Genomic DNA, 20,014 nt, shown 5'->3' on the forward strand with positions numbered 1-20,014 from the left:
AATAGGGGGCAGCCGAGAGAGTGAACAGAGACTTCTGGAAGGTTCTGGAGAAGGTGAGGTTATGGGTGGGCTAAGCCCCTACCTGTGTATAAAAGCCGGCCCTCACAACGGGACCGGCAGCGTTCGCCGACTCAAGACTCAAAGACGTCTGAAGAACTGGAAGACTAGACTAGCACCCTGCGACCCTCAACCGAGGCTCTTGTCAGAGCCGGGTTGCAGCAGACCAGAGGTGGGACCCATACCCTGGCTAGGTCCGGTCAGGCTAGTCTCCCCTAGCACCCTTGGACTCTCAACCGAGGCTCTTGTCAGAGCCGGGTTGTAGCAGACCAGTGGTGGGACCTGTACCCTGGCTAGGTCCGGTCAGGCTAGCCTCTCCTAGCGCGCGTAGCGGAGGACCCGTGTGAGCGTAGCCTGGAGTGTGTAGGGCACGCTAAGAGGGAGGCTGTACCACCCTTAGGTTATCGGGTAATGTGGCCGTACCCCTTAAGTGTTACGCTTGTAATTAAAGTTTGTTGTAATAAACGCATTGCCTCCAAGAAGACGTCTCTGTGAAGTTATAGCCACAACACATGTTTGAAGGGAGCTGTAAATCTGTGTATTACCTTGCGCAGTGTCCACACGAAAGAGAATTCCCCCGTCACCCCCAATGAACGCATGTGACTTGGAAGGGGCCCTCCCCCCCCACCGAACGCGTGTGAGTTGGTATGGTCGTGCGCTCACTTTGTAATAAATAAATAAATAAACGAAAACAGTGTAGGGTTGTTACGGGAGGGCTGTAGGTGCATGGGATCCAACGGGGAATAAACACAGTGGGCGGAGCTCCGGGAGTACACGGGGGGGGTGCCCGCAGCGACGTCCGCATCAGGCAGCCTGGGGGGTTGTGATCCTGACGGGGGGTATAAAGGGGGAGGACAGAGAGAGCTCGGGGCTCAGTCTGGGAACGAAGGAGGAAGAAGGAAGATCTTCTAGTTAGAAGCCCTGGACTCCCCTCGACGCCGCCCTTGTAAGGGCTGCGGAGGATCGAGCCAGAGGCGTGGTTCCGTGAACCAGGGTCAGTACCCTGGGACTCCGGAGACCGTAGCCCGACTCACCAGTGTCGGGCCAGTTAGCCTCCCCTAGCCCGTTAGTGGAGGACTTGGGAGTAGGTCAGGACTAGCTAGGGTGTATCCCCAGTTATCCGGGTGAGGGGGCCGCTACCCCCTCTAGTGCTGTCCTGTACCGACAAGCTTGAATAAACATACGTGTGCCTCAACCTGGGTGTCCAGCGTACTTACCGGTACTTCATCTGGTGTCAGAAGAACTACGGACATGGAAACACGCCAGACAGCTCGAGCCAGAGTACCGGAGGAGGACACTGCTGAAGTCATTGAGCCCGAGACGGCTCACCAAGACATGGCGCAGCCGGGGGCCGACGCGTTCCTACCGGGGCATCGGCATGAGGAGGGGCCGCAGCCAGACGCGCTACGGCTGGCTCACGAGAGACTGGCGGAGCTACTGTACGCCGCTGCCGCCACGCTGGAAAACATCACGCGGCTGGGGGCTGGTGGTCCACCACGGGGCGAGGGGAGTCGTCGACCTGAGCGCCTTCCCGCCATTTCTGAAGACTCCAACTTTGAATTTCCCGCCATCGTTACGGCAGCTGCAGAGGGCGTGGCCGGGCTCAACCTTGGGTCCGACACCGCTCTCGCTGGGACAGCTGCATCATCACCAGCGGAGGGAGCGTCATCACATCGGCGACAGGCGATTCCATCTGCCATTCGCGCCGACGCACAGCCGAGTCCCGGGAATAACAGCCTGCAGACTTCCAAGGCGAACGCTGCGCTGCAACAACGGCTGCCTCCGCTGAAAGAATTTGTTGGTGCAGAGGGCGACTGGGGCGGCTTCCAGCGACGCTTCATCGCCCACCAAGAAATGGCAAGGTGGTCCGACGATGAAGCCCTCTGCGCGCTGCCGGCGCTCCTCGACGCCGACGCGCTCGCCGCCCTCACATCGGCGCCAAGAGAGAAGCGTTCTACTCTGCCGAGGGCGCTACAACTGCTGGCTGGGGTCTATGGACCATCTGCAGAATGCAGACAGCAGTTCTACGACCGCAAGCGGGGTGAAAAGGAGTCGCCCCTGGCATACAGGACGAGCCTCCTGGCGCTGGCCAAAACGGCTTTTCCCCGTATGGACGACGACGGCGTGGACGCGATGGTCACGGAGAAAATCCTCCTCCTGGCAGACGACCTGGACATCGCTGTCGTCGCACAGGAGGACGCCGAGATGACCTCTCTTCAGGCGGCGCGCCTCCTTCACGCCAACCTTCTGTCCCTGCGGCGGAAAGCCAGCAGGGCATCGGCCGGGCGTGCGGTGGCTGCAGCCACCCTTCAGACGGAGGAGCTCTACGCCGTCGACCACCGACGGCAACAGGCGCAAGGAGCACGGGCGGGCCGGGACGGCTCAAGCCGGTTCGACCGTCCATCGTCTCCACCGGGGGGTCCGCGGTGTTTCAACTGCGGCGTTCGGGGCCATGTCGCCTTGGGGTGCCGCTCGCCTCGACAGCGCGGGACGACGCCTCGACGGGACGCCGGGCCTCCTCCTCCCAAGCTCCAGCAACATGATCCGGCGAGTCGCGGCACCACACATGTTTGGCCAAAGCACCCACCCGTTGCACACTCTCGCACCACAACGAACGGGGGGCCGATGTTGCGTTGCGACGGCCCAACGCGGATCACTGCGGGGACTCGAATCGAGCCCAAACAGTGGTCCGTGTTGGCCCATCGCGTGGTAGCCGCGTCGTCAGGGTCGTCGGCCGTGGTCGGACATATTGACGGGGTAGAGGTACGCATCCTGGTCGATACGGGGGCATCGGCGACAATCATTTCGGAGTTAATTTACAATATTCTGCCTGTACAAAGCCGGCCCTTACTGCCGGTTAACGTCCCATTCTATGCCGCTAACGGGGGCTCTCTGGGCATCATGGGACAGATTCGCGCGCAAATTTGTATCGGGGACATCAAATTGTCGGGGCCGATTTTCGTTTCCTCCTCGCTGGCGGTTCCGTGCCTGCTGGGGACGGATTTCTTAGGCAAAATGCCAATTCGTATTTTGATCGACCAAGGATGCATTGAGCTTCCGTCAGGGCGACGCATGGCCTTCCTGCCTTCCCCTGCGGCGGCTCGGACGGCGTTCGCGACGGTACCGGCGTTCGTCGTCAGAACAGTTAGTGTGCCGCCGGGAGCTCAAATGCTAGTGCCTCTGAAACTTCGTAAGCCCTTCGCTAAGGGCGTAGGGGATCAGGGTGTTTTGCTGGGACCGTCTAGGGCCGGGGTTAGTGCACCTCATTTGATTCCGGCCCAGACCGTCGTAAGAGGGGACGAGGACCCTTTCATCGCGGTCCTCAATGTGGGGTCGCAGACAGTGGTGGTTCCTCAAGGGACGGTGCTCGCTCACGCGACGCCGGTACCCTGCGAGGAACCTGTCGCGAACCATGTTGGCACTGCTTCCCGAATGCTCCCACATTCGGACAACGATGAAGGGTGGCTCGACGCGCTTTGTGCGGGATCGACGGACCTGACAAATTCAGAGCGCCAACAGCTTAGAACGCTACTGAGGGAATTTTCCGACGTTTTCAGTCGGGATAAATATGATTTGGGTTGCACTCACCTGCTGCGTCACCATATTGACACGGGTGACAGCGCGCCAATTCGCCAAAATCCGTTTCGGTTAAGTCCCGCCGAAAAGGACCATGTCAAATCGGCTGTTGATGACATGTTAGCCGCCGACATCATTTCTCCCTCCACCAGCCCTTGGGGAGCGCCGATCGTCCTGGTTAAAAAGCAGGACGGCTCGTTGCGGTTTTGCGTGGATTTTCGGCGCCTTAATAAAATTTCGGTTGCCGACGCATACCCGCTCCCACGGATGGACGAATCGCTGGACGCCTTGGCGGGAGCGCGATTCTTCTCCACACTAGATTTACTTTCGGGATTCTGGCAGCTTCCTCTGGACGATGATTCTAAGCCTAAAACTGCTTTCCGTACACCGCACGGCCTGTTCCAATTCAACCGGTTGCCGATGGGCTTACACTCAGCGCCGGCAACTTTCCAGCGATTGATGGAATTGGTTTTGGCTGGATTGCAATGGGAATCGTGCCTGATTTATTTGGATGACGTTATTGTCTTTGGTAAAACTTTTGATGAACATCTCCAGAGGTTGCGGGCGGTTTTCCTAAAGATGCGGGCTGCTAATTTGAAATTTAAGCCCCAGAAATGCCATTTGTTACGCGAGTCGGTGCGTTATTTGGGGCACATCGTAGGGCGCTCAGGTATTGCTACCGATCCCGCCAAAACGCAGTGTGTCAGCTCCTGGCCGACTCCCACCTCGGTGGGAGAGGTCAGGAGTTTTATTGGCTTCGCATCATATTACCGACGCTTCGTCGCTAATTTTGCAACGATTGCCAAACCCCTACACGCGTTAACATCTAAAGGGGTTCGGTTCCACTGGGGTCAGGAGGAGGAAGCTGCTTTCTGCTCCCTTCGGGACGCCCTGGTGAAGGCTCCTCCCCTGATTTACCCAGATTTTTCTAGGCCGTTTTTGCTCGACACCGACGCGAGCAACACGGGTATTGGAGGTGTGCTTTCCCAGGTGGTTGACGGCGTGGAACGGGTGGTTGCGTACGGCAGTCGGGTGTTGTCTCCAGCGGAGCAAAGATATTGTGTCACCCGTAGGGAACTGTTGGCAATTGTCTATTTCATCCAACAGTATCGCCCATATCTGTACGGTCGGCATTTCACCGTCCGCACAGATCATGCGGCACTGCAGTACGCCCTGAAGGTTCAACAGCCATCGGGACAATTGTCCCGATGGTTGGAGGTCCTCCAGGATTTCGATTTCGAAACCACCTACCGTAAGGGCGTTCGCCACACCAACGCTGACGCTCTGTCACGGATGCCAACCGCCTCCGAATGCGCATGCCTCCTGGGGTCTGGGCGTTGCAAGCCGGCAGGGGACATGATGGTTCCGGTCCTGGCGGCCGCCGCCAATGACGAAACATTGGTCACCAATGATATCGCGGAACAGGGGAAAGATTCCCTGCTTGGGTTGCCCGTTAATGAATGGGGGCGCCTCCAAATGGAGGATACCTCCCTCCTCGCGTTGCGTCGTCGCGCCGGAGAGAGGGGGCGGGGGACGGGTGAGGCCGACGCTTGGGGCATGCACGCAGGGTTGCTCATGCATTGGGACAGCAAATCCCACCGTCACCGGCTGGTGGTCCCTTCGGGATTACGGGGTAAGGTGGTGTGGGCTGCGCATGAGCGCCTCCTCCACCTGGGGACCCAGAAAACTCTCTCCTTGCTCCAGCTGAATTTTTTTTGGCCAGGCATGACAAGGGATGTCACTGATCTGTTGGCAGCATGCCCTCGGTGTGCGCAGCGCAAACCACCGGCACGGGAGTCGAACCCGCCCTTGCAGTCCATCCAGGTCTCCCGAGTAAATGAACTGGTCGCACTGGACATTCTGGGGCCATTCCCCGCCACCCCCAGGGGTAACAGATATTTGCTTACTGGGGTCGAATATTTTACGCGCTGGCCTATGGCCTGGCCCCTGCCAAATCAGTCGGCAGCAGCCATCGTCGACGCCTTTGTCCAGGGTTATGTCATGGACAAAGGTGCTCCGGAGCGGTTGCTGACCGACCAGGGTAGAAATTTTTCCGGGAAACTCCTAAAACAAGTCTGTGATCTCCTAGGAACGAAAAAAATTCGAACCTCTCCTTATCACCCGCAAACGGACGGGATGGTCGAGCGTCTGCATCGCACCATCTCGTCTATGTTGTCGCAGCAAGTCTCGGACTCACAGACTGATTGGGACTTACAAATTCAAGGGGTTCTAGCGGCATACAGATTGGCTCCCCATGCTGCGACGGGATTTTCACCATTCTTTCTTATGTATGGCCGCGAACCCGACCCACCTGTTCCGGCACAGCTGCAGATCCCCGCGCCGCTGGGTAAAATTAAATTGGATGAACACGTTAAATTTAACCTTGACAAACTGACTGAGGCGCGGGATGCTGCGAGGCTAAATTCTGACAGGCGTCAAAAGGCGAACGAGCGCCTCAGGCTGGCTCGCGCGCACGTGCTGCAGTGGAAGCCGGGGGACAGGGCATGGCTGCACTGTCCCCAGGTACCGCTCGCGACCTCCTCTAAACTCGTGCGCCCGTGGCGGGGCCCCGTCGAGGTTGTCGAGGTTTTGAGGCCTCAGTGCGTTCGAATCAAATGGGGCAGGCGCCGGTGGTTTGTACACCCCTCTAGGCTAAAACCGTTTGTTGCGGTGCGAGGGCCCACTCCACACGCGCGGGGCCAAGCATGTGGGGGGTCGACCGACTCGGAGGGTCCGTCGCTGCTCTCGCCTGATGTGTTGCCGGCTGTCCCACCCACAGGTGCACCGGGAATGACGGGCTCATGCCCTACAACCCACACGGGTGATGCCGACGGTCGCGCCACTTCAATCGCGACCTCATCTCGAAAGGGACAGCCGCCACCGGATGGTCCGCCGTCCGGGGTTGCCCCGTGTGACGGGCCTGCGGCAAGGACGCGCGCTAAGATGCGCAGACTCTTATAATATACAAAAAGAAGAATTTTTTTTTTTTATTTCACGTGTCATGGTTACTGTATGCTGCGTCGGTGGTGCGCTCCTGCCACATTGTGTGTGTTGTGTTGTGTGTGTGGGCGGGGTGTGTGTGTTGTGGGTGCGTTGTGTGTCGTGGGTGTGCTGTGTGTGCTGGGGGAGTTCCTGGCTAGTTGTATATACGCGCTTTTACGGATTTCGTATTTATACGGGGGGGGGGGGGTGCGTCGGACATTCCCTTCGGGGGTGTGCTTGTTCTTCTTGTTGTTCTTGTTGTTGTTGTTCAATTTGCATTTTGTTGGAAAAAAATGAGGCACACACGGGGTTGAGGGGTCAATGTTCCTTTATTGGAATTGTTGCAGCCGGGACGGCTGCGAGCTGTAATGGGGGGAGTGATGTAGGGTTGTTACGGGAGGGCTGTAGGTGCATGGGATCCAACGGGGAATAAACACAGTGGGCGGAGCTCCGGGAGTACACGGGGGGGGTGCCCGCAGCGACGTCCGCATCAGGCAGCCTGGGGGGTTGTGATCCTGACGGGGGGTATAAAGGGGGAGGACAGAGAGAGCTCGGGGCTCAGTCTGGGAACGAAGGAGGAAGAAGGAAGATCTTCTAGTTAGAAGCCCTGGACTCCCCTCGACGCCGCCCTTGTAAGGGCTGCGGAGGATCGAGCCAGAGGCGTGGTTCCGTGAACCAGGGTCAGTACCCTGGGACTCCGGAGACCGTAGCCCGACTCACCAGTGTCGGGCCAGTTAGCCTCCCCTAGCCCGTTAGTGGAGGACTTGGGAGTAGGTCAGGACTAGCTAGGGTGTATCCCCAGTTATCCGGGTGAGGGGGCCGCTACCCCCTCTAGTGCTGTCCTGTACCGACAAGCTTGAATAAACATACGTGTGCCTCAACCTGGGTGTCCAGCGTACTTACCGGTACTTCAACAGCACTAAATCGATCATTAAACTACTTTAAAGGTGACGGATGCGAAATCACAATAGCGCTGGCTCAGCATGGGGCTTCTGGCGTGGTTCCTGGCTACTTTTTTAAAGTTAACCCCACGATTTGCGAGCCAAATTCTTCGCAAGTTTTGGCCGCACACAGATACACAGGCACACAGACAAACAATGACATTTATAGGTAAACTAGCAGTAAGTACCCTGCGTTGCCCAGGCGAAAAAGGCAGACACACACATGGACTTACACATAGACATCGACCCACACACATAGAAACATATCGACTTACACGACACACACGTATATATGGACTCACACACAGACATCAACTTTAGAAACACATACATGGAGTTACACACACATATCGACTCACACACACATGCATAGACTCACACACATATTGACCTACACATACATATGGACTTACAAAGAAACACATCGACTAAGAGACACATGGACTTGCACACACACATGGACCGACGCACACACATTGACTTACACACACACACATCGACTCACACACACACACACATAGATATGTAGTGAGTTCTTTAAGATGGTGTAGACGGATGATTGGAGGCAACACTTATTACAAAGGACTTAACATCACACAACACAGTCCTTAGCTACACAGGGGTAACGGCCCCTGTACCCGCTGCCTGGAAGGGTATAGCCCCTCTTGGATAAGGTCTCGGGGTGCTCCGGCTACACGGCCCTAGGGGAGGCTAGCTTGACTTGGCCCAGCCAAGGCGCAGGTCTCAACCACTGGCCACTCGGACCCGGCCCTAATAAGGACGTCGGGCTCCGAGGCTTCTAGGATCATACCACTGGCTCACTCTGCCCGGCCCTGATAAGGACGGCGGGTCAGATGAGTCCCAGGGTCCTGGCTAGCTGGCCTTCTGTCTTCCACTGGTTCTTCAGTCTTCGCTGGCAGAACTGCCTGGACCCTCTCGGGGTCCGGCCTTTTATCCTGCTCCCAGGCTTGCTCCGCCCGAGCCACGCCTCCCTTCCATAACCTTCCACCAGGTTCTGGAAGGGTGACATCATTCCCCCACAGCCCCCTACCTGGGGGTTGGCCCATTCGCTCCAGGATCCGATCTGCCGGTTGACTGTTTGCCCCTTGAGCCCTACTCCCCTGGTACTGGCTCAGCCCGTTGACTGCCTCCTCTGGGACAGATGTGGGAACCCTCCAGAGACCGTGTCCGTCCGTCCAATAACACCGTTAAAGATAGACTCACACACACATGGACCTACACAAACACATGGACGTACACACACATATATCGACGCACACACACACATGGACTGTTACACACATTGTCGTACACACATCGACTGACACACATAGACTCACACACAAACACACATCGACTCACACATGCACATAGAGCCACACAAAAACAACCGCCATTCGCCACTAAGTGGCGGTGACGTCACTACGACGCTTGTGCCAGGCTATGTGCATCTTGAGGCCACGTGAAGTGTCAAACGCCCGCTGGCTGGAGGTCACGGGGCAGACCCAGGTGCCACAGGTCGACTGACTGAGATGACTGGTTGATGCACCACCTGTGCCCCCTACTGTGCCAACTTGCTGAGCTTTAGCCACCCGGCGCTCCGCTTGTTGTGAGCGTCGCTCCTCCGCCCTCCGTTGTTGTTGGAGGGCAACTGCCTCCAACTGCCCAGTAGCATCCTTCACGAGCCTCCTCCATAGAGGCCGAACTTAAGACTGCTGGTACCAGTCATCGGCAAGTCCACTCAGCTCCACGTCCTCCTGTACCACATAACTCCATCTCTTCTCCAGCCCATGCCGTGCCCATTTAGCCCCCTCGATCCGGCCGAACAAAAGCTGTATAGGCATGCGGTGACTGGGCATGCGGCTACATGACCCAGGCAGCTTAGCATTGGCTGCCGGAGGAGCTCATGGATGGGACTTTGTGCACATATTTCACACAATCCAGCGTGGTTAAACCCAGGATGGATCGTAGGCAGGCCAGCCTAAATGTTTCTAAATGGCGAAGATGTTCCATTAGGGGGGTCCACGTTTCGCAAGCGTAGAGAAGGGAGGGAATGACCGTGGGCGAGAAGACCTGAAGCTTCGTGCGGAGCGATAGACCAGGTAGCTTCCACACGGCATTACGCAACCGATGAAAAGATAATGCCGCTCGACTGATTGGGAGTGAGACCTCTGCTCTTAAATCGGAGCCGGTCATGAGCACACTGCCAAGGTATGGGAAACTCTCCACTCTCTCCACAACTGCCCTATCACGAATTGGGAGTTGTGGGGGTGGAGTGTCCGATGGTACAAAATACCCAGGGCAGGTGCTTAGTTTTGGTGGGGCTGATGGTATGGCTCCACCTCTTGGTGGCAAGCTCCAGGTTCAGCAGCAGCATCTCCTACTCCTCCGAGTGAGCAGCAATTACGAGATCATCGGCATAAATAACGTGGTTGAGCAATAGGGAGCCATCCCTTGACCACACCCGGGCATCGATCAGCCTCCCATTGTATCTGTAGCAGATGGGAATTCTTCCGGTACATCCATTGAAGGCTTCATGAATGATGTGGTCCAAATATATATAAAATAATGTGGGAGCCAGAGGACATCCCTGTCGCACCCCAAGGTGTAGAGGTAATGGCTCTGACTCACGGCCATGTAGTTTGACGCGGGGCCGCTCACCATCATGAATGTCTTCTTGGTTTTTTAGGTAAAGTCACGTAGAAGGGAAGTAATAAAAGAATAAAAATAAAACATAATAAAATAATTCTCACATGTTTCGGACCGCATCCGTGAACATAAAGCAGACCTGAAACACGGTAGGACAAACACCTCAGCCGTGGCAGATCACTTTTACAATTCAGTGGGCTCACATGACATTGATTTCTCCAAGACAGAGGTTCTCTGCAAGCCATCTGGCTACCATGAGAGATTCGTTCATGAGGCGATCCACATATACAAACACAGAGACAATTTCAACCGAGAAGATGGATTCTGGCTCAGCAATCATTGGAAGGACGTAATAAACCATTTCGGAATCTTAACTGATTGTTGTTCACGTTTACGGTGACTTTCAGACCGCAGTCCATTCACTGGCATTAACTGTGTATCTTGTGTTCTCCACAGGGAATGCATTATTTGCTCCGCTGCGGGTCTCCTACCACCGTTCTCCCATTCACATGTTTCATTGCTTCTACATACTATTAACATTCCCTCCCTTTGTTAATGCTACCCCCTGCCCCCTCCCTTTGGTGTTGCTGATCCTGCATAATGCATGGGCATAATATGACTTTGAAACCCCCCCGCCCACCTCCTACGCATTTCCCATGAATATGCTAAATTCCTCTTGATATGCACATTCTTTTGTTAAGGCGCTCTTCTTCCACCTCCAACTCAGCTTATATATAAGCTCCTAGCTTGGCAGCGTCTCATTCTTCACCTGAAGACGGCTGCTTGCATTGTAGCCGAAACGTCGTGAGAATTATTTTATTATGTTTTATTTTTATTATTTTATTACTTCCCTTCTACGTGACTTTACAGAAAAAACCAAGAAGATGAATCCCTGCAGTCACGAAAGCTTTAAATCGAAATCATGAAGCAGTGGGTCAGGGACTCGGAAAGCACAAAGAACAACCCAGAGCCCAGGCCTACTGATGGTATCATAGGCTTTGACCAGGTCAATAAAGCACACACATGGACTAACACGCATACATGGACCTACAGATGCACAAAGAAATGGACTTACACTGACTAACATGGAGTCACGCACACACAGCGACTAACACACACGCACATAGACTGACACACACACAGACATATGGACTTACACACACATAGACAACCACTTGAGATACACACACATGGAGTTACACACACATATAAACTCACACACACGCATTAACTTACACACACACATCGAGTGACACGCACACATGTATGGACTTACACACACGTGGACTATAACACACACACATGGACTCTCACAAATACACATGGACATACACACACACATTGACTGACACGTTGACACACAAACGCACATTGACTTACACACTGACATGGAGCCATGCACACACATCGACTAACACACACACAGCGACTGATACACATGGACTGACACGCACACTTGGACTGACACACACACACAAACACATCGACGTACACACACACACATCGGGCATTGTCGGTTCGAAAAGACACACACACACATGGACTTATACACAGATGCATGGACCTACACGCACACACATATGGACTAAAACACACACATCGACTTACACACGGACGTGCAAAGCAATCCCCGATGATGGCACAGCTATCAGCATCGCAGTACTACGTATCAGTAAATAGCGGGATGTGAGCAATTGAAACAATAGCAATGCATAGATGATAGAAAGTTGAAAAAAGTGTACATTAAATAGCAGCAGTACGCACAGGTAAGTGGAGAAGCAGGCAACAGTCTAGATTATAGACTGGCAGTATGCCGACTCAATGACATAAGCATTGCTACAGTGGACATAAAAAGCAGGAAATACAGGCAGCAGCTGAAAAAGCAGGATACAGTCGACATGAAAGGCTGGCAGTACACTGAGTGAGGTAAAGAAGCAGGCAAGAGATTATAGACTGCCATACACTCATAATGGGCAAAAGCAAAATTAACAGTGTAGATAATAGAGTGGCAGTGCACTGACGTTAATTAATCAGCAGGCAGCAGTCCACAGCCCAGACTGGCAGTACACCGTCGCAGCGTCATAAAAGCACAGCTATAAAAGGGAATACAGTGATACCTCGGTTCACGAACTTAATTCGTGAACTGACTCTGGTCGTGAACCGAATTGGTCGTGAACCGAGGCACATTTTCCCATAGGGTTCAATGTAAATCCGGTTAATCCGTTCTGACTTTTTTTTTGGTTTTTGAAGCACAAAAATATGAAACAAATTACAATACACATTAGTACTGTACAGTATAGTAATGTATAAAGAGAGAACACTAACCTTGCTTGAAATGACTTCAGTAAGCACTCAAACGGGTGAACTGTACAATACAGTAAGTACAGTATTGTACAGTACAGTAGTACAGTACTGTATGTGCTAAAAAGCAAAAAGTCACTGAAAGTGTCTTCACAGTACTCACAGTACTTCTTTCTGTGTCTCTTCTTCTCTCCACGATCTTCCTACAGGAAGTCACGACCATGTGACAGCCTGGAAATAGCATTAAAATGGCCGCGGCTCCTGTTCGTGAACCGAAGCGGAGTTCGTGAACTGGAGCATATTTTTATGAACTTTTCTGTTCGTGAACCGAGTTGTTCGTGAACAGAAGCGTTCGTGAACCGAGGTATCACTGTATTTAGCAACCTAATAATGAAAAATTTGTTTTGTGCACACAAACATTGTAATATCTGCCAACGTATTTGTTTAATAGTAAACAATAATTTTTAAAAATGCTATCTCGGCGCTGTAATAATATTAATATCTACGGACTTTATAGCAGTAACTGCATCACACTGTGAAGAAATATGCACAGCGTTATGTGTAGATGTATTGCATGTGAAACGCGTAAAAGAAAATGTCGCCCGTGAGCTCAACCGAACGCACATCACTTGGCAGGGTCCGCCCCCCACCCAATAGGCGTGAAGTTGGTACGGTCGATGCCGCGCAATAAATAAATATTTCGAAATCCCACAAAATCGCTAATTTAAGTAATTTAAAGGTGGCGGACGTGAAAAGGGAATAGCCTATTCCCACCGCGGGGCTTAGGGCGTCCCTCTCAAGCGCGCACGCGGAGACTTTTATATATAAGAAAAGAAGACTAGCGGGAAGTACCCGGCGTTGCCCGGGTGAAAAATATATTTCAAAACTTCTCTTAAAAAACATTACAGATACTAAACTATTGTGAAACCCGGTGGGTCGTTTGTCCATTTCTCCACCAACAAAATTATAAGAGGCTTGCAGAAGTCCAAAAAGTTATAGAAAGTGGGGGTAAATAGCTGATATAAAAGGTTTCTGAAAATTGTCGATTCCCCCCCTCCCCCCTCAGAAATAGTTTTACCCCCGCATGGGTATATATACCTACACACCCTACATACAACAGAGTAAGTCGTATCTATTGACTGTAGTTGCATCTACTGACTGGACAGTAGTATCTACTGAGCCAGTAGAAGCTACTGACTGTATCGTATTTACTGACTGTAGTAACGACTGACCGTAGGAGTATATACTGGCCCTACAGTACTATCTACTGACTGTAGCAGTAACGACTGACATATCTACTGGCCCTATAGTAGTATCTACCGACTCTATAGTAGTATCTGCTGACTCTATAGTAGTATCCACTGACTATAGTAGTAACTACTAACTCTATAGCAGTATCTACTCACTCTATAGTAGTATCTACTGACTCTAGTAGCTACTGACCGTAGTAGTATTTATTGACCGTATTGTAGTATCTACTGACTGTAGCATTATTTACTGACCGTAGTGGTATATACTGACTGTTTTAGTATCTACTAACTCTATAGTAGTATCTACAAACTCGATAGCAGTATCTACTATTGTTGGGGTCGCTGGCCCCCGAAGTCCCTCCATGCTCCGTGCGTATGGCAGGGGCCCCGCCGTGCGCCGACCCCTCGCTACTCTGCGAGTAGCTGCTGCCGTCGCTGGGCTCATCGCCCGACGGCTCCCCTCCCTGGTCCGTCCCTCCGCGAGCTCGTGTGAGAGGCATAGCTCGCCGCCCGCTCTCGTTCACCTGCAAACGCTGCGTTGTCTCTCCATGGCTCACGCGCTATTAAACGGGGGTCAGGGGTCGGAGGGCGAACGACGCTGCCCTCATACTGCGCGAGTCCCGGCGGCGACAGACGGAGCGGGGACCTGCGGGCGCACCGACCCCTTCCCCCACACTACGAGCGCACACACCTGCACACACGCAACACCCACTCGTGCGCCGCTCTACGCAGCGCTCACTCACGTGACGAACCACTGTGTACACACGCGCACCCACACACGCCGCTCCGCGCACTCCAACTCAACTCACGTTATGATCGCGCCCCTGTATCACACACGGAGTGAACCCACGCGGCACCCGCTCTCGCGCCGCTCTGCGCAGCGCTCCCCCGAGGCGAGCCGCAGCACTACACTCACCCCTGATTACTCGCGTTATGATCGCGCACCTGTATCGCGCACGGGGTGGACGCACGCACACACACGCAGCTCCCCACGCGACACACTGCTCAACAAGATCACGCGAGACCACGCTTCCCTATTAATGATTTATTGTCCGCTACCTGGAACTAGGTGTTAAATCCGTGAGTCGACGAGGCTGGCCTACGCTGATACCTTTATACCTATTCCCGATTTATCTACTATGATTCTAATTCACCTTCTTACTCACAGTTAGGTGCTCACGGCGGTCCGTTGATCTCCTGCTCGCAGCGTACCGCGGTGCGTCTCACGGACGTCCGGGTCGCTGGGCTGGAGCTAGTGGTGTCGCCTGGTGCTGGAGTCAAGAGAGCGATTTCCCCTTTGCGCTCCCTATTTATCCTCCCTACCTCAAAGGGATGCGGCTCTGAACAATAGGCTCGCGACCCTCTGGCACGCGCACGGCGGTTCCGGGCGCTTTTGATATGCTAATTAATGCTCAACCTGCGCGGCGCAAATTCCAATCAATCCCTTTCTCACGCAGGCCCCCCCATTATTGCAGTTCATGCGGCGGCGTCCGTCACAAAGGCTCGCCGTGGGAATCTGTGCACGGGCTCCCCGCGCGCCTCCCCTCTCCCGATCTATTCATACCTTCAGCTCAATCATTTACCCTCCCCAACAATTGTGCCTGCGCGCTCAAGCGCAACTATCCCAACCTTCCGCGACTATGCGCAAGAGCCCCTGCGGTCCTGCTACTCATGCTGTCCCGTCCTTCCCCTGCTGGCCTCGTCGACGCGTGGGGGGGGTGTGTGTGGGGGATGCGTTTCAACCGTGGTGGCCGAATGCCCTTCGCCGCGGCCACACCATATTAAGGCCGGTCGCAGCGCCGCGGTGCAACGTAGCGTCGGGGGAGGTCATCCAATTCCCTGATCGCCGGAAACCGTGAGAGTTAATCCCGATAAGGGTTTCTCGGATAAAAACCGGTCGATCAGGTGTCCTCCCCTTCCCGCTCTATGGGGGGGGGGGATGCGTGCGGGTGTGTTCATGTGAGGTGAGGGGGACGTGGGGTCGGCTCCGTCGCTTGGTGGTGGCGAGGCCGCAGATGGGGCGCCTGCTGAACGGCTTCGTGGTGGCGGCATCACACTATCATGCCAGCAGTGCATACCGACTTTGGTGGTACCTGCTTTCACGACAGCAGTGCATACTGACTGTGACCAGGACAGTAATATTTTGAGGAAGCATTAATACTGAGCAGATGAAGATGGCCAGGCATGGTTCTGGACACACCAACACCATTTTACCATGCCAGTGTGTGACAGTGTCAAGTTTGTATTTGCAGTAATGTATATTAACTATTGAACATGTAGGTTAAATCAAAAGAATAGTTTATTTTAGTTTTCCTCTGGGACTTTTTATAAGAATGGAAACAGGAAAATATCTCAGCACATATGCAGCTGAAGTTAGATCTGTTCATTCGAGCATTCAAGCAAATCTGAGCCTGGCTTCACACCTCGAATTTTTGATTGAACATTAATTAATGCATTTCTGCATAATACAAATAGTATTATTTTCAACACCCTTTGCTATGTTAGCTGAAATTTTCTTAAATATTCCTTTCGTAGCTATACAGCCGATATTGTGTACTTGGAGTTTTGGGTAAACATTCATTTTGAAGATACTAGGGCATCCAGGCATATTTATGACCATTGGCCCTCTCATTATGTGCCTAACAGCCCGTATAATGAATTATGGAATCTTTTTCACTATATCATGAATATATGAATAAATATAGATGTGTAAGTCATGTGTGACTGTGTCCGGCAAAACAACCCCCTTTACTCCCTCTGGAGGTGCCAGACGGGCAACGCTGTCGTGGGCAGTTCTGTTGGGGGGGGGGGGGGCAATTCCGATTGGCCTTTCCCCTCATGGCGTTTGTGACCACCACAGCGGCCAAAAGGGGCCTCTGGACAGGTTCGAGGGGCTAGTAACCCCTCCACCTTCAATTAATTATCGCTAAACCACGACGGAAAATTTTAATTAATAAGCTTGTGCCGCAGGCCCTGGGGGGACAGGCGTCTATGACGTATCCTGGCCAAACTCCATTTGGCGGAGCCAGGAGACTGAATCCTTACCTTCGGGGCTCCTCCAGAAACAACAAAAAACCACTACTTGTGGCCACGTGGAATGTTAGAACGCTCACTGCGGAGGAGAGGCTGCCACTCCTCTGTCAGGAGCTGGACCGGTACCGCCTGGATCTCTGTGGTATTCAGGAGGTCCGGTGGACCGGCTCTGGCCCCTGCCACCATGAGGGGTTGACAGTCCTCTTCTCGGGGCAGGAGACTGCCAAACAACAGGGAGTGGCTCTTCTTCTGAACAAAATAATCAAGGGGGCATGGGAGCATGGCGGTGAGGTGTGGGAAGCTGAAAGCTCCAGACTACTTTGGGCTCAACTTCCCATCAACCAGAGGCGAGGAGTGGTGGTCGTGGTTACTTATGCCCCCACTGAAGACGGAACATCTGTAGAGGGATGCAGGCAAGGCCGATGAGTCAGAAGCCTTCTATGGCCTCCTGTCACAGGTGCTAGCTAAAGTGGCCCCTTGGGATAGAGTCATCTTGTTGGGTGACTTCAATGCCCGAGTTGGTCATGATGCTGGTACCTGGTCTGGAGTGATTGTAAGGCATGGGCCAGATCAGCTCAATAACAACTGCATGAGGCTGCTTGATTTTTGTGCAGCCCATGGGCTTGTAATTACCAACACACTGTTCCGGCATTGGTGCATCCACACAACATCATGGATGCATGGCGGGTCCAAGCAAGAACATCTGCTGGACTACATAGTGACGGAACAGCGGGTGCGGGCCCATGTCCTTAACACCAGAACCTACCGTGGAGCTGATCTGCCCACTGACCATTGACTTGTCATCTATAAGATGCGCCTGCCATGCTTCCACTCCAGTGGTGGGTGTACCCTCAGGACCCCATTCAAACCCTTAGTGGCATGGTCTCAGCTAGCTGATGAAAGTTGCAAGCGAGAATTTAATCATTGCTTGCGGCTGGGGTTGGCATCGTCCCCTACTCCTCCTGATGTCGAGGGGTAATGGGCAAGGTTTAGGACTGTGGCTCATGCAGCTGCAATGGCTGCTTTGGGTACACGGTCCAGACCTCCCCAGAGACCCTGGCTGACAAAGGAGGTGTTCAAGCTGGCTGAGAAAAAGCGACAAGCCCATTCTCATTGGCCACAGCATCCCACGTCAGAGAATGAGGAGGCTTACCGCAACCTTCGCTCAGAGGTTCGGAGAGCCGTGAGGCGCTGCAAGGATGGGTGGTGGTCGCGGGTTGCTGAGGAGATTGAGTCGGCCTCAATGGCCCGCAATCACAAATCGCTCTTTAATTCCATCAAAAAAGTAACCTCAGCGCCACACCTATTACCATCATTAGGGGAAAGAACCCCTAGGAACAGGTTTGCAGATTTGCTGAGCATTTCTGTGAGGTCCTGGGGGAAGGGACATCCCTCAGCCTGGATAACAACATGGGACAAAGTGGGGATGACACTGCCGATGCTGCGGTGCCTCAAATATTGGAAGAAGTCACCCCCTGAGAGTGGCTGGCTGAGTTGCCATCTGTTGAGGAAGTACTGAAGGCGATCTGAGAACAGGAAAGGCACCGGGCAGAGATGATCTCCCAAGCGAAATGCTGAGGGAAGGTGGCATTTGGGCACGGACTGCCCTACATGACATCATAACAACAGTCTGGACAACTGGATGGGTTCCGCAGGACTGGAAGGATGCCCTGGTGGTCCCTCTCTTTAAGAAGGGGGACTGCACACACTGTAATAACTACAGGGGCATCTCACTCCTCAGTGTGCCAGGAAAGGTCCTGGCAAGGATTATTCAACTTCACTTTGCTAGGCATGCTGAGGAGAGGCTTGCGGAGCCCCAATGCGGTTTCAGGAAAGGGCGGTCCTGCACAGATGCCATATTTTCTGTCCTTCTGCTACAGCAGATGTGTAGGGAATTCCAACAAGACCTACATCTCTGCTTTATTGACCTGGCAAAGGCCTATGATACCATCAGTAGGCCTGGGCTCTGTAGTTCTTCATGCTTTCGGAGTCCCTGACCCTCTGCTCACGATCATTAAGGACCTTCATGATGGTGAGCGGGCCGGGGTAAAACTACGTGGCCAGGAGTCGGAACCATTCCCTGTACACCTTGGGGTGCGACAGGGATGTCTTCTGGCTCCCACAATATTTAACATCTATTTCTACCACGTAGTTCATGAAGCCTTCAATAGCTGTATCGGAGGAATTTCCATCTGGTATAGATACAATGGGAGACTGATTGATGTCCGGGTGCAGTCAAGGGATTGCTCCCTATTGCTCAACCATGTTAGGTATGCCGATGATCTGGTAATTGCTGCTCACTCAGAGGAGGAGTTGGAGGTGCTGCTGCTGAACCTGGAGCATTCCACTAAGAGGTGGGGCCTCACCATCAGCCCCACCAAAACTAAGCACCTTCCTGGGTATTTTGTATCATCGGACACTCCACCCCAACAACTCCCAATTGGTGATAGGGCAGTTGTGGAGAGTGGAGAGTTTCCCATACCTGGGCAGTGTGCTCATGACCGGCTCCGGTTTCACAGTAGAGGTTTCACTCCGAATCAGTTGAGCGGCATTATCTTTTCTTCAGTTGCGTAACGCTGTGTGGAAGCTACCTGGTCTATCGCTCTGCACGAAGCTTCAGGTCTTCTCGGCCACGGTCATTGCAAAATGTGGACCCCCTAATGGAACATCTTCGCTGATCAGAAACATTTAGGCTGGCCTGCCTACGACCCATCCTGGGTTTAACTAGGCTGGATTCTGTGAGGAGCTCACAAATCCTTGAAAGATCTGGACAAAGTCCCATCGGTTAGCTCCTCCGGCAGTCAAGGCTGCGTTGGTTGGGCCATGTAACCCACATGCCAAGCCACCGCATGCCTAAACAGCTTTTTTTCGGCCGGATCGAAGGGGTGAAACGTGCGCGGCATGGGCTAGAGAAGAGATGGAGTGATGTGGTACAGGAGGATGTGGAGCTGAGTGGACTTGCCGATGACTGGTTCCATGGGTGTCAAGATCGGCCTCTGTGGAGGAGGCTCGTGAATTTTTCTTAAATATTCCTTTCATAGCTAGACAGCCGAAATTGTGTGCTTGGAGTTTTGGGTAAACATTCATTTTGAAGATACTAGAGCATCCAGGCATATGTATGACCATTGGCCCTCTCATTGTGTGCCTTAACAGCCCGCGTTATGAATTGGGGAATTATTTTCACTATATCATGAATATACGAATAAGTATAGATGTGTAAGTAAT

At 53.1% G+C, this 20,014-nt stretch overlaps 1 protein-coding gene across 1 annotated transcript in view; it reads left to right on the forward strand.

The window, feature by feature from the left end:
* LOC144738146 (uncharacterized) overlaps positions 1-20,014 on the forward strand; it is a 41,571-nt gene that overhangs the window by 19,375 nt on the left and 2,182 nt on the right. The window lies entirely within an intron of this gene.

Source organism: Lampetra planeri, chromosome 78 (genome assembly GCF_965212315.1).
Source record: "Lampetra planeri chromosome 78, kcLamPlan1.2.h2, whole genome shotgun sequence".
NCBI classification, from domain to species: domain Eukaryota; kingdom Metazoa; phylum Chordata; class Hyperoartia; order Petromyzontiformes; family Petromyzontidae; genus Lampetra; species Lampetra planeri.